The sequence below is a fragment of the Corvus cornix genome, chromosome 1 (assembly GCF_000738735.6).
Source record: "Corvus cornix cornix isolate S_Up_H32 chromosome 1, ASM73873v5, whole genome shotgun sequence".
NCBI lineage: Eukaryota > Metazoa > Chordata > Aves > Passeriformes > Corvidae > Corvus > Corvus cornix.
Genome location: NC_046332.1, coordinates 2,464,784 through 2,479,928, shown reverse-complemented (window position 1 = coordinate 2,479,928; position 15,145 = coordinate 2,464,784).

Here is a 15,145-nt window from a genome sequence, read left to right as displayed (position 1 = left end):
TAATGCCGTGTCTAAAACATTAGAAATATATTCTGCAGGCAGAAAAAGATGTCCTGACCTATCATTACATGAGCATTTTATTTGTTGCTGAACTAAAAGTTGGGATCACAGCAACACCAACAGCCAAGCTGGGTGCACTGCACTGCTACCCCACCCATACATCATGACAAATAATGAGAGTGCAAATACTATTAATTCAGCTGCACAGCTCATTATGATGAAAAATTTATTTGTAGATACCTCCTTGATTAATGCCTAATGCCTGCTTAATCTAAAACACATCCAATAGGGAAGAAACTGAAGTCAATGAGAGGTACCTGACATCGGAGTGAGCACAATTTATCACTCCAGTGAACAGTCCATGGCATTGTCCACTGTGCACACAAACAGGCACAAACACTTCCACAACCTCCCTGGAATAATGAAGTATCTGGGAAAAACACAGAAGGCCAGAAAACTCACAAGGCTTGTAGCGTAGGTATTTGCATAGACAGTAGACAAAGGCAGCTGTGAGAAAGAGAGAGACAGAAGACATGCTGGCTGAAAAGAAAGCGGCTCTGCTCTCTTCTGCTGAACTCAGTGGCATTTTAGGAGTTGCCAAAATTGTTGGTGCTTTCTGCTTCAGCACAGCTACCCAATTTCCTCAAGTGTTTGGAGCTGCAGTTCTCCTGGATTTAGTCCATACGAGTACTAAGGAGCATATTCCTTGGGTTACTATTGCTCATAGATTTCTACTGGGCCTCTTTGGAAGAATTATAAAGGTCTGAGCTATAAAAAGCACTATATTTTGTACTGTGCACTAAGCTGTGTTATAGTAAGTCCAGTCCTTCAAAACTTTTTCAAGTGTTTAACTAGTCTTGAACTTAAGACTAGAGCCTTTGAGGAGTGGCTTACATGTAACAGATCCCATCAATGCCCCATCCAATGCAGGAGAAGCACAAAGTGCAGCATGAGAAGAGCATGTGAACCTGGCCCTCCTCTTGGACCACCCCACACTCCCCATCTGGAGAAATCTCATCCATTGCCATGCTGGTGTTCAACCTTTCATGTAAAGTTAGCCTGGAAGATTCACCTCTAGCCCTGCAATATTTAAAGTTACGTGCATAGAACAGGCTTTCTTATCAAACAAATGATGGGCTAATTTCACTGAAATAACTTTTCTTTTATAATAATTCTATTAATCAAGACTAATAATTTAGTGGAGTCTCCTTCAGTATGCACACAGTTACCCTGAACACCTAATGAGCTCTGGGAGCAGATGCAATTTTCTATTCAGAACAGGAGCCAGGTCCAATACATGGACATCCCCCAGCAGCAGCATGTACCAGCAGTGACATTCCTCTTTTGTACTCAAAAGGGCAACCCCAGCCCCCTGCCAGGGCCTCAGCAGAGCCACAGCCAAGGTTACTCCTTCCCAAAGCATCCTCTGGGAGTGTGTCTGGGAGAGGGCAAACAGGCTGGGCAAGACAAGAGGGCAGTGCCAGGGGAGTGCTCCATGCCCTGCCAAACCCTGCAGATCACCTTCCACAGGTAAAACACATTTTAAAGTGTCCCAGTCTTACACTGTTGAAACCCCTCTCACTGAAGAACATCCAACAACTGCTTTGCAAGCACTCAGGAGAAAATCTGCCTGGAAATTCAGATTTATCAGCTGCCACTTTGCCCTAGATAGAATTCTGCTAGAGTTGCATTTCTATCTCACATCACATTTTTAAACATAACATTTAAGCTAATTAAAGGAAAAAATTACACTATTTTAAGGTTTTCTAGAGATGGTTGAAATATCTGATTTTAAAATAACCCTGAATTTTGTGGTAGTCCTTTCAGGGAGAAAAAAAAGGCTTTCCTTTTTGCTATATTACCAGCCAAACATTTCTCTTATAGAAGTAAGTGATTAAAGAAAAACAAATAGTGGAATAAATAGAAGATTATTTTTATTCTTGGGTACTTGCAAACAGAAAGAGATGATGAGAATATTAACCAGAGGGAGCTTGAATAAAATTAACAAAAATAAACTAAAAATAAGGAAGAGCTTTTCAATTCCAAATGGAGAAAGAAGAAAAGAACATGCACCTGCAGTAGCTCCAGTGGTCTGCAGCTTTACAAAGCACAACATAAATTACTGAGTAAAATCTATGAAGCTGTCACAAGACTCTGGTTTCTGAAGTAGCTGCCACTAAAACTCAACTAGAGTTACTAGAGCAGGGAAGGAAAATTAGAAAAGTCAATATGCTGTTGCCTTAAAATAAAGATTTCTTGCCAAAAAAATAAACAGAAAAAAAAAATCACTGGACTGGGAAACATTAGAAAGACTTTTTTATTTACAGAGGCTATGTAGGAACAACAAATACATAAATAGAAAGCCAGATAAAAGCAAGCATATCTTAAGAGAGGAAGGAAACAAAAATCTCATGCTAATGGTAGATTTTCAAGATTTTTGTAATGCATAATTAATCAGTAATTCACTGACTTCTTCAGCCCATGGAAAAGTAAAAATTTTAGTGGTGAAAACCCCATGAGAACATCTATACTACTGAATGGCACAGAACCTGTTAAAAATATACACGGCTTTGGACACGCATCTGCAATAAAGTCCATGAGAGGGTCCTGCAGGTGCCATGACCTCCATTCATCAGAAATTTGGTACCTTAAAAGGTAAAATTATTTGGTAAATCCAGGACCTGGCTGCACAGAATTTGGCCAGAGAGGCAGAAGCCACTCTTCAAATGCAAACATTCATGTTATACTTCTGGAGTGTTAAGACCCAGGAGAGAACCCAGAGATTAGAGAAATGACAGTTCTAGTCCATAAAATCTCTGAATATTCAATAATCAGAGTATCTGACTCCTTAAAAATAAGAATTGACTGACCCAGTATCTCCTCACAAGAGTGAAATGTCAGTAACTTCTGTGTTTGGAGTCTAGCACACAATTTTCAGTGTTTCCTTGCCATTTTTTACAAATGACCACTGGTTCTCTACCATTGTTCTGAGATGCTACAGAGGCTCTGAGGAAAAGAAAGTTTAGGAATGACTAAAGAATGAGTCTTTTTGAAGTGGTGTGCAGACTACCTCTAGAACATTACAGTGCTGAAAATAGCTCCTTATCTGCCCTGCAGTTCACAGGGCTGGATGAGATGAACTCTTTGTAATAAAAGGCAGGAGAACCCCTAAGGATATTGGTTTGCTGGGAAATAACGATAGAGAAGAAAGAAGCTGTTAGAGTGAAAGATGGTGAGCTTGAAAGGGGAGAAATGAAAGAAAAACGAATGAAATATTTTCAGAAACTGACATGAGTGCCAAGAAGGGGGAAAGAAGGAAAGAAAACTGAAAGCTACTGAGTGACCTTTACTTTTAGCACAGAAAAAAAATGTTTCCTTTTATAGTTTCTTGTTAAAATAAGACCAGTAAGGGATCATGAATCTTTATACAGTTTTATGGTTTCCTTTTCAGTGAACCATTTCAGTTTTACACACAGTTTTATAATGCTACTGCATAAGAAACTGAGCTTACCTTTACAATGCCACAATGACAGCTTGTGAAGCTGCAATTACATACATGCACACATTGACTTCTGAGCAAAAAAATTTTAATTCACAAAAAAAAAAACCTGCTTTGAAATTGAACTGAAATTATATTTCCTAACAGCTTAATAATTAAATCAAAACAGAAAACAGAATGCCCCCCACAACCATACATGCACACAGCTGTAATCACTATTTTTTAGCAGAGGCTGTGCCTTTGATCTTTCCTGGCCCTCTTCCATCTTCTAGACAGTACAATCCCGAAGGAATCATTGTCCACCAGATACCTCTCCATCCCTCACTGGCCCTGGACTGTCTGCCTCTGCAGCAATGTCATATGGCAAACACAGCAGCGTCCTGCTGAAAGCGAGGGAGTCAATAGCCACAGACTTGGTACCTGACTTGTTCTCCCCCTGGAGACAGACCCCTGGATTCCCAGAAGTCCAAAAGAGCTGTTGGAAAAGAGCATGAATGCACCTCAAGTGGCCCTTCCTCAACAGCTATGAATCAGGGCTTGCATCTGTGTGCTGGTCCTGAGGAGGCTGATAGGACCCTGGAGTTCATGAAACCCTTCCTTGTGGAAAACCTTCCCTGACCTTGTCTGAGTAAGCAGGACCAGTTCAGGGTAAAGCTCCTAGACAATAACTGCCAGAATATCTGGAGATTTTTCTAGTTTCCATGCAGTTTACTGGTACCAAGGTTCCAGTGCTAGCCCACCAGTGCAGCAGCTTTGAGCTGACCTTGACACTGGTCCTCTAGCCTGGCGTGCAAGTCCCAGGTCTGATACCAAGGCATGTTTAGCTCTAGCCCTGAAAACCCTTCCTCTGGATTCTGGACACGGCTGCTTTCTGCCACCTGCTTTGCAGTGAATGAGATGGCTCAGATGCCCCTCAGCACTGATTTGGTGTTAAATCTCTGCTGCACTATGGCACTTTCCATGTCTGTGTTGGCTTCTGCACTAATCTGACATTCCTCTGCAGGCAGTGAGGCAGAGAGAGAGAGGAGTCATCTTCTGTCTTATGAGTTCAGTTATTTTGGTATGTACTTCATGTTCTTAGGGGTTTTTGTGAGTCTCGACAAGGTATACTTTGTCTTAAAATGTTTTTTCTCCACTCAGGTGAATAGCCAGACCAAATTATGCCTGGCTTCAAGATTAGGCCCATCAGCTAATTCAGTCCTGGTAGTTCCTCAGTTCAAAATATCCTCTGTATCCTCTGGATAGTCTGGACTTCCTGGGCAAATAAATAATTAGATAAACAATAAATAAATTAACAAACCCAAGGTTTTATAGCAGTAGAATTCATGTCATGCCCTGCCCTTCAGCACTTGCCATCAGACTAGAACAGGAAAGGAATGGAAATGCACAGATCACCCTCCTTCCCCTCCCCATGGCCAGAGAAAAAATTCCCTGTCCACCTCCCTCATAGAGGAAAGGGTAAGCTTATCCCTGTGGGATGTGGGCTGGGATGCACAAGCAGGCCACAGGGTGGGTTTGTTCTGCCCAGAGTGAAGAATCTCCTCGATAAAATAGCAATGAAAGCAATGGGTGCGTTTTAAAGCTGCCTCCAGAACTTCTCTATCCCTTCAATTTTATCAAACATGTTCAACAAACATCAGGCTGTAATCTTGACTTTTGAACTCTTATTTAGCCAGGAACTCTGGAGCAGATAAAAAAACCTAACTAGAGAATTTTCAGTCCACTGAAGTCGATGCCACACAATGAGAATCCACATGACACACCAGAGATTATTACATCTTTTGTTCTCCCTTCCTGCTGCATAAAGTGGAGCTTTACCAATGAAGTCATCCTAGCCATAACTTCTACTAAACACATAGCCACTAAAAGGAGAATTAAAACACTTTCATTGATAGATACAAGACCCTTCACACAGTGTATTTCTGGACATGTTATTATAAGTGGCAGCAGCAGTCTATTCTTCTGCTTTTTGATATACTGAGATTCAGGGCTGGCCTCAAAAATGGACGCATTGCCTTATAAATTACACAGCATATTGACGTCTGCTCGTGACATGCTGCCAAATTTACAGTGTGTTGATGGCTGTCCCCTAAATTAGATCCCCTCTCTTCTGCCTGCTGCTCAGCAAAAAGGAAGGCTGGACACAGCAAAAGCTGACAGGAGACATTAGGACAGAGGAAACAAAAATCCAGGTGAAAGGCAAGAGATCAGCAGCAAACCCAGCTGCCTCTGCTGTGCTTTTCTGTCAAGTTGCATGAGAGAAAGGAGATTATGGGAAGGGATCCATCCTGACTTGTGTTTTGTTGGATGTGTTTGCTGTCAGCACGGGCCCTCCACAGAGCTGCTCACCTTTTCCACTTATGCAAAGCCTCAGTGGCTGCATCCACATCCTGCTGGAAGAAGAGGGAGAAGTGAGAAGTAATCCATGGCAGAGACCTGAAGCAGCAAAGCAGCAAAGGAGAAAAGCCTCAGGCTGGCTTTTTACCATCCCTGTTGCTCTGGATGCCAAGGGTCTGCTCTCTGGTATAAATCAGCACCATTTCTGTGACACTGATAGAGTTGTATCACTGCAGGGTCACAAATAAGTCCTCTGGTGTTTCCACTTCAGGGTATATCCCCCATTATGATTTCTAAATGTAAGGAGAGGCATGTGGATACACTGGCAGGCAGCATTCCTCTGCGTTTAGGCACTCTGAGGGCCAAAGAGATGTTCCTCCCACTGAAACTAAAATAAAACGAGCAAAGGAGTTTGCAACTCCTGCAACAAGTAGTACTGCATGTGGTTACTTTTAATGAGAATGTCAAGTACCAGCTCTGCCCAAAAGTGATCTCAACTAAAAACCTCTTTTCTGAGTCAAGCTGAGCAGGACTTAATGTCTGCACTTCTTCCATCACAAATTATTGCCTGAAATCAGCAAGATAAAGTAGATACCTGATGTGCACTCTTCCATCTCCCAGAGCTGGAGAAAAACAATGAAAAATTTTGCTTCCTTTCATTGTCAGCCTGAAAAGAAACATATCAAACCCCTGGAAACCACTGAAAACAGGTTCTTTCCACTTGTCAGCCCTGCCCCAGTGAGTGGCCCATGAGGTCAGTAATAAACCTCTGGTGCTTGCTGCTGCTGCAGCCCTAACCCATCCGCTCAGCCCTTGAAATGACTCCCATTTCTCTGGGCTCCAGAGGTCCATTTTTCATCATCTCACTGATGGGTGTGCTCCCCATCATCCCAATAATCCCCTACAGTCCTTGAGTCCCTCTCAGCACAGTTAAGTGTCCTCAACTGCTCATTGCAGCACCTGAATGAAACCCTAATTCTTGCTGGAAGAGTTCAAGTAGCTTCAATAGTTTGTTCAAAAGACACTCTTAATTCAAAAATCTTTAGCCAAACATATCCTAGTAGTTAAAAAAACCCAAAACCAAAACCCAAACAAAAGCTGCAACAACATAGGCAGAGGGGTTCATCATTCTAAAGATACATTGAGGGTTAAAACTCTTGAATCTCTGTGGAAAGACAAGCCTGGTCTGGGTAAATTGCAAATTAGCAGGAGTCTTAGACCCTGAAATCAAAAATTCACCTCCACTTTCAGGATAACACAGGCTGGTGTACAGCCAAAGAGCCAAGTAAGCAGGTTTTGATATTTTATAAAGTAATAGTGCCTCAGCAAACCACTCCAAATAAAAGCAGGTCCTGTCCGTATCCTGGGAGGATGAAGACAGCCCCCCTAGGGGAGCTCACATACTTGACACGGGATGAGAAACATTATCTGGAACAAGCACAGGAAAACACTAACACAGTGAAATTCAGTGACCACAAGACACCTGTTATGTAGGATCAGAGAATATTTTAGGTTGGAACGGACCTTCAAGGTCATCAAGTCCAGCCCTAAACTTAATAATTCCAAGTTCACCACTATGCCATGTCTGCAAGCACTGCATCTCCTGATTTTTGAATACCTTCAGTGATGTTTTCCCGACAAGACAGCCTGTTCCAATGCTTGAAAACCTTTTTGGTGGTGGAATTTTAACCTAATATCCCATCCTAACCTCCACTAGTGCAGCTTGAGGATGTTTCCTCTCATCTTACCTGAAAGAAGACACTGATCCCCACCTCACCACACCCTCCTCTCCAGGGAGAGGGTGATATGGTCTCCTCTGAACCTCTTTTTCTCCAGCTTAAACAACCCCTAACTCACTCAGCTGCTCCTCATAAGACTCATTCCAGCACCTCAATGTCTGTCTTGTCATGAAGGGCCAAAAATCCGAATTATCTCTGAGCAACAAGAATATATAAATATATATAAAAGTATATCTATATTTATAGAGGTCATTTTTAACCAGCATCTGTGCTGCTGCACACCTGTGAAGCTCGGTTGTGACAGATGCACAATATTTTTTGTGTGTTTTATGAGTGAAGAGCAGGGGATTGTCACCTGCAAAGCACTTGGTGGAAAAAGAATGTTTAAACACAGCAACATGAAAGGAAGGATTGATCATTACATTTATGCACTCGCCAGTGGGTCCCTCAGTCACCCAAAAAAGTGTCACTGGTGTCACTCTTTGCAGGCTTGAGGAGCTAATTGATGCAGCTGCAGCTGAACTCAGTATTTTTGCTGGCAAAAGAAACTGAGGTGGTGCTGAACTAGAATCTAAAGGAGTTGCAGGTGGTCTGAGGAAGATGCAGCAGGGGACCAGGTTCACTCCATGAGCACAAAGCAGTCTCATAACAGAATGGAGAGACACCGTGGGTTTGGGGTACTTCTGAGGACAGGCAAAGTCTAGGAAACCCCGAGGAACTCCTGACCTGGAGTATCAGGAGGTGAACAGCTGGAATACCAACACTGCAACTTAGTGATTTCTCATTTAAAGTCATAATCCACCCTTTATCCACAGCCTGAATCAGAAACTTCAGGTTTGCATTCACCTTTTCATGACATTTGCTTCCAACTCCTGTCCATTCTACCATCCCACGTTCTTTTTTCCCTTTAAGAGCATCTGGGGAAGGGAAAAGCTCCTGTGCTAAAGTGACCAATGGTTCTCTGGATCTGTATGGGTCACCTAGTTCAGGAGATTCTTCTCCCAGATGCTTTATTTTGCACTTCCCAGTAGAGAATTTTATTTAATGCCAATATATGAAAGTAATTGTTCTCATAACTGAAAATTTGGACACTTCAGTTTTTATCCTGTTTTCCAAACCTCACACTAATATAAAGAACAATTTCTTAGAACAGAGCACTGTGGTGCCCCATTAAACTTTGCCATCTTGTAAAACAATGATTTACTTTTATTCCTTGTATATGTATATTTGTATTCTTTGTATATGTTCTTAGGATATCTCTTCTCTTAGTTGGTGACTGTTTTCATGACAATCTGTGAATGTTAAACCACCAGAAACCGAAATTCCTAATACTTGTCAAGTTTTCCTGTACATCTCCCTGTCTTTTGGTCTTATCAAGGCACCAGTATTAGAAATAAAGATTTTAGGAATCCTCCTAGAGCATCAAAGCATCAGACCAGGATCTGTTTTTCTTTTCTAGAGTCTTTTCGAAGTGCTTGGTGTGAGCTCTGCAGGAGTGGAGTCACTTCATAAATATCTATATAAATATATATACATATATATTTTTTTTAGATTTAGAAACAAAGCACATCATTAACACTGTATTGTACTGTGAGTTACTACAACTACTTTACATCAGCTACAGAGAACTTGATCATCACCATAAAGAGCTGAGTAGACACTCCTGTGAAGGACTCTGTGCCTAAGGGTTCAGCATCATCTTCCTAGATCTGAAAAAAGCTAAAAAACAGCATAACTGTATATTCAAGTAATTTTTAATTCACCAAGAGCAAGCTGGGGAACTGGTTTTTGTGGATCCATGTTAAACGCATTATATGTACACTGGTGATTCTCAATATATTTTTACTGCACTGAAAAACAATGGCAACTTGTAAACTCCCCTGCCCATAGTAGAAAGACTGTAGAGACTTTTAGATAAAGAACTTTTTCTTTCTTTTTACCTAATACCGCACAAAAAATTGCATTCAATAGCTGAGCTTAGCAACGCTGCAGGAGGACAGGTTATGAGAAGCTTTTTACTCACGAGACACTAATGCTACACACAGGAAATAATTATATACAGCAATGGGAGGAATGTGCAAAATTACCAAATATTTATTATTTTGAATGTATGTTTGCAATCATAAATCACTCCTCACCTAAGAAATTGAGTTTCAAGCTCTAATTGTCCTCAACAAAAGCACTACCTATGGTGCAGGCAACGAAAACCTTATAGCACCCCCACAAAAAATTATTATACTTGATTTACACCTTTTTTCATCAACAAAATAATCTTCCAGCTCATAATATTTGATCAGTTAGTGTAGAAAGCAATACTAGAGCTGTATGGGTGAAATGTGGGGATATGTGCGTATATATGTATGTTTATAAAAAAGCAATATTATATCATGGGTTGAAAAGAATAAGGGTCTAGGTAGACAATTCATGGCCAACTCAACATCTATTTTTTCGTGGATTTTTGATATTTATTCCAGTTCTTAATTATCACATCTGTTCTCTGAAAAAATATACTTTACCATGCTGAACATGTTTTGGGAAACAGAGGGAAAATAAAGGAAAAAAAAAATTATCACTGAGACTAAATTTTCCAAAAACTCAACATTTCTATTCCCTGCTTCCCACAATGAATCACACCCAGTTGTGTTTCCTAAAGGTAAATTTCCACAGAACCAAGATATTATTTAACATCATAAAAAAGAGGATAAAATTTGGGGATCAGTTTGTTACAAAGTTCTCCATATCACTCCTAAGTCACAATTCCCAGTTCTACATTTTTTAGATGTAAAACTTTTTCCCGAAGTGCTGTTTTTTAATAAAAGTAGAGGACAATTTAGGCATACTACTGAAGGCTGACTGAGATAATACCCTTTCCATATTCAGCTGAAACACAGAGAATATTTCTGTGGCATATTCATAAAAAAAAAAAAAGGCAATAAAAATGCAGTACAGTTCAAGCAGAGATTTACAAGTGGATAAATTGCAATCAACATTTAAAAGAAAAAAAGAAATAACTGAAACACTACAAACCTCACATGAGCACAGTTTATAAATTTAAGGATTATACGTGAGGCAAATGAAAGTACCTATAAATTCTCCTTATATTTAGGAAGTATTAACGTCAAGGAGGTTGTTCCTGGTAAGACACCCCTGCAAGCACAAGGAATGGAGGAGGCATTGGAGAGGTCAAGGCCACAAATGATTCTTGAAGGGAACTCACAACTATCAAAAATCCCGTATTTAGTTTAGAAAAATAAAATCCCATCCAGACAATATCCAGGAAGTGGTTTTGGCATATTTTTCATGCAAATTGATGCAGGTCAACTAATTTGATGCCTGTGAAACCGTATCATCCCTAAATAGCTTTTGCTAAAATAACAGAGGGCTTTTTAGCTACCACCCCTCCCAAAGTGGTAGAGAAAAGCTTCTGTGCAGCTGTAAGACAGTGCCTAAATGTTTAAGATGCTACAAAAATCCAACACTCACTGGTGTCATTATTGGCAGGGAGAGAGAGGGCCATGGTGACAACACACTTGACAACTGGCTGAGCTGTTAACTGCAATAAAATTATTTGGAACACAGAGGCCTGATGTTTCTATTAAGGTGGTTCTTACAAAACTGTTACGCAGCAGAGCTTTGAGAATCATAATTTTTTTGCCAAACTATGTCACTCTTGAGTGTGGAAACACTGAAATACAGAACAGGAAAAGAGTTCTTGAAAAAAAAACATACAAATGAGGATATATAAGTGTTTGTATGTATATACATACACGTGTTCTGCATATGCAGACAAATACACTGAATTATTTTCACATGGAGCTGCCAGCTGCAGCTCCAAAATCCTGAGGTTTGTGCTGGGTCTCAACTTGATTCTGAGTGCTGTTCCTGTCAAGGAACTCAAGTGAAATCCCTAAAAAGAGACCACAGCCTCTCTCCTCTAGTACTGGGTGACACAGTAGGTCCCAACCACTCCCTTAGAAGCCCACATGGGAACAGAAGCATTAGAAAACCTTGGAAGTAAGATTTGCAAAAAAATTTTAAAAATTAATTAGAGATGCAAGTTCAAACCTACTGAAAGTGAAGAAAATCGTAAATTAGTAAATTTTGTCATTTCTAATGGACTCAAGGCCATTAATTTTAAGTTAATTAAATGGGAAGGTGATAATGGGTGTTGGAGGAGAATCAAATGCACCTAGGGAAATCCTTGCTTCACCTTGCACAAATGATGATTGTTTTTCTGTCCTCTTCATGCAATTTAATGTGAAAAGACTCTGAATTACTGAACTTCCACTGGACAGAGTGGGAGCTGCTTTTGCAGCATGTGATGTGCGTCCTGCCTAAAGTTCTAAGCACCAAAACCCCAGCACCAATGAATTTTTTCCCATGATGGTTTGAATGACTGTTTGGAGGTTCCAGAACTTAGAGTGACTCCAACTTTGGTGAGTTTGATATACAGGAGGAAATACGAAACACCTGCCCTTCCAAAGCCACAGCAACCACATGAAATATTTTGCTAACATGCTCTATATTTTTAGGTGGACTTTGCACTAAGTATATAGAGGATAGACCAGCCAATCCCACCCTTTCCCATTTTCACCTTCTAGATCACACTGAGAATTCCATGAGTCTGTAGATATCCCTTTCACAGATTTAACTCAGGTTGCAGCCCACTGGAATTTTGTCAACAGAAAAAGTGCAAGTTCCTCAAACTGCACCTGGCTCAAGTGACACAGGTTGCACCCCTAAATATATTTATGGATTGTCCTGGAACTCATTCTGGTAATTTTTACAAGCTCAAAACTGAAGGGCAAAGTCTATTTGCCAGGACACTCTATTCTTGCCACCCCATAAGTGCTTCCATCTATTTTATAGCTATATAATCCAAAAAATTCCACCTAAATGTCTAAAATTAAGATGCCAAGTTCCAATGTTGGCATTTTGACAGAACTGATCAGTTCTCAAAGTTGGTTTAGTGAACACTGGCATGGAAATTTGTGTAATTCAGGGTCTGAAGAGTTTTCATTTTCCCTTAAATATTAGGATTCTGAGTCAGACAGCACTCCCCAGGCTGCACCAAGATCACATCCCTTCTTGCTGAGCTAGGTGAAGACACAAGAAGCCTGATGCAGAGAGGAGGATGAATTCCTGAAGTACCAAAATAAAAATCCCATCATGCACTAAAAAATTAAAATGTTTTTGGACATAAGCCATACCATGTTAGGCAAAATATTTCACTTTTCCCATGGCAAAAGCAGCTCTCTCTTCTCTCCCCAAACTGTTTTGTTTTGTTTGTTTTAAAAAAGGAAGTGTTAGTCAATATCTCCATTAAAGATAAAAACGATTGAAACCACTTTTTGCCATTTGTACATACGGATGGTGTTTTATTTTAAGCTCTTCCAGAGTTTGCCTCCTTCAGATTACATGTCCAAATCTGTTACAAAAAGTCAACCAGAGGAGCTGGACCTTATGGCTACACTCTGCTGCTCAACTCTCCTTAATAAGGTCTTCATTAAAATAAGAAATGTCTAATTAAAAAAAAAAAGGTAGAGGGAAGCCTCTTGTTTTTCTGTTTTGTTTTCATTGGATTAAGGTGCACGTAAAAGTAATTTTCAAATAAAATTAGGTTAGAAAAAGAGAGTAATTTAGGAAGTCTGCAGACACAAATATTAAATCTTCTCTTTGTTAAAATCAGCAGATCCTCTAAGGAATTATTCTAATGTACAGAAATTATATCTAGATTAGGTTGTGTGATAAAATAACACAACAGGCTCACGTTAACCACAGAAAGAAAATCAAGCTCACCACTCTCACTGCTCACAACAAGCTGGAATATGTTGAGAAACTCACTTCTCTAAAAATGAGCCCACAGGAGTTTTGATGCCTGCAAAGATACATTTTTAAAAATTACATCTGGATAAAACCCATACCACTGGAGGCACCTGGTCCACCTCTTGTGGCTTTACTTTTCCCCTAAATAATGGCTGCACAATATTTCATAAGCAGACAGAAAAAAAAAGAGCTCTGTCGAATTTAATACTAAGGACCATGTTCATAAGTATTTTCTTCGTAAAAGTTGGTATGCCTCTTTTAACTGTCTTTTCTGTTTTTCAATATTTTCTAGCTTCTGCCTACATCTGCAACAAATTTGGCACATAATGTTCACAGCATTGTATAAGGCTCGAGTGCCTTGTATTTGCACTGATGGAGTATATGATTGTGTACAGATGCTTGTTTTCCAACTAATTTTTCCTTCCCTATCCAGCCTTCTTTTGGCAGTGTTTAAAGTAGAAGGGGGGTGAGAGGTGAAGGAAACTAAAAAGGGTGAGGTCTTGGGAAGAATTATGTGGAGTGTATGCGGAATAAACTTTTGCAAAGGCAGCAATTTGCTGTTCAAAAAGAAAATCAAAGTGCCTAGTCCTATTTACACACCCAGGGAGAGTCTGTAGGATTCAGTCACCTGAGCAGCTGAGAGAGCTTGGATTTCACCACATCCTAGTGCAGGGCACTTTCAGCTCCCCCTGTTAATAAATAATTTTAATTTTGACTGCACATTTATTTTGTCAATGGGATAAACAATTTATGAAATTCAGATGAGCATGTACAGCTGGACAGAGCACCAATCACACCAAATGCTGGATGAGTTTGGGGCAGGAAGCAGCCAAAATCCACACCCTGGCAGCATCCCCCTGTCACAACTGTGTCACATGATAACTTGTGGAAATGCTGAAAGAATGAATAACGTTATGACGGATTTAATGCCAGACATCTTATGCTAGAAGGCAATTTTGGAGAGCAGGGTGCTGAGAGCTGTGTTGTGTTCTACACAGTGCAACAACTTGTCTCAGCCCTCCACAAAAGAGGCATGAATTTTTCCACTCATCACTTTGGTTAGAACAAGGCCCTGAACAGAGAAAACATGAAATCCCAGAACTGCAACTCTGTTTCTGGGTTCTACCCAATCTGGAGGTTTAGATTAATCACGCAAGCTCAAATTTCCACAACATCAGTGTTCTGGGGTGCCCTGAATTTTAATGGATTAGATCATGTGAGGATTGCCAGAACTTCAGAAGTTCCTGGTGCTCTTAAAACTAAAGACTTAACTAAAGGCAGTCTAAAACAAAACCCAAGTGGCTGAACACCAGGCAAACAAACCCCACAAACCAGGCTTTTACGACACTGTCTGGATGTTTCCCATCTGCAAAAATGACAGCAAACTCCTGTCCCAAGACAAGATTATCATCAGATATTTACTCAGACTGTGGATGAAGATGACTGACTTCAAAATTTTATGAAATGAGTGGTCCCAAGGAGAAACGGAGTGACATTGTGAGATGCTATTTCACAAAGCTCCTTGCTTTCAGAATTGTTTTCCTTCTCACATCCTCAGTTTAGCTCTGAAAAGCTGCTACCTTAGTCAAAGCATGGAAAAAATTATCAGCACTACATTTTTATTGCCTTTTTTTAAATGTACACAAACTACACATCTGGCTGAAGCTTTCATCTCAATTATAAGGTCTCCACAGCTTCCTGTGAAGAGAAGAAAATTCATATTCAGGCCAGAACTTGTCCAGCA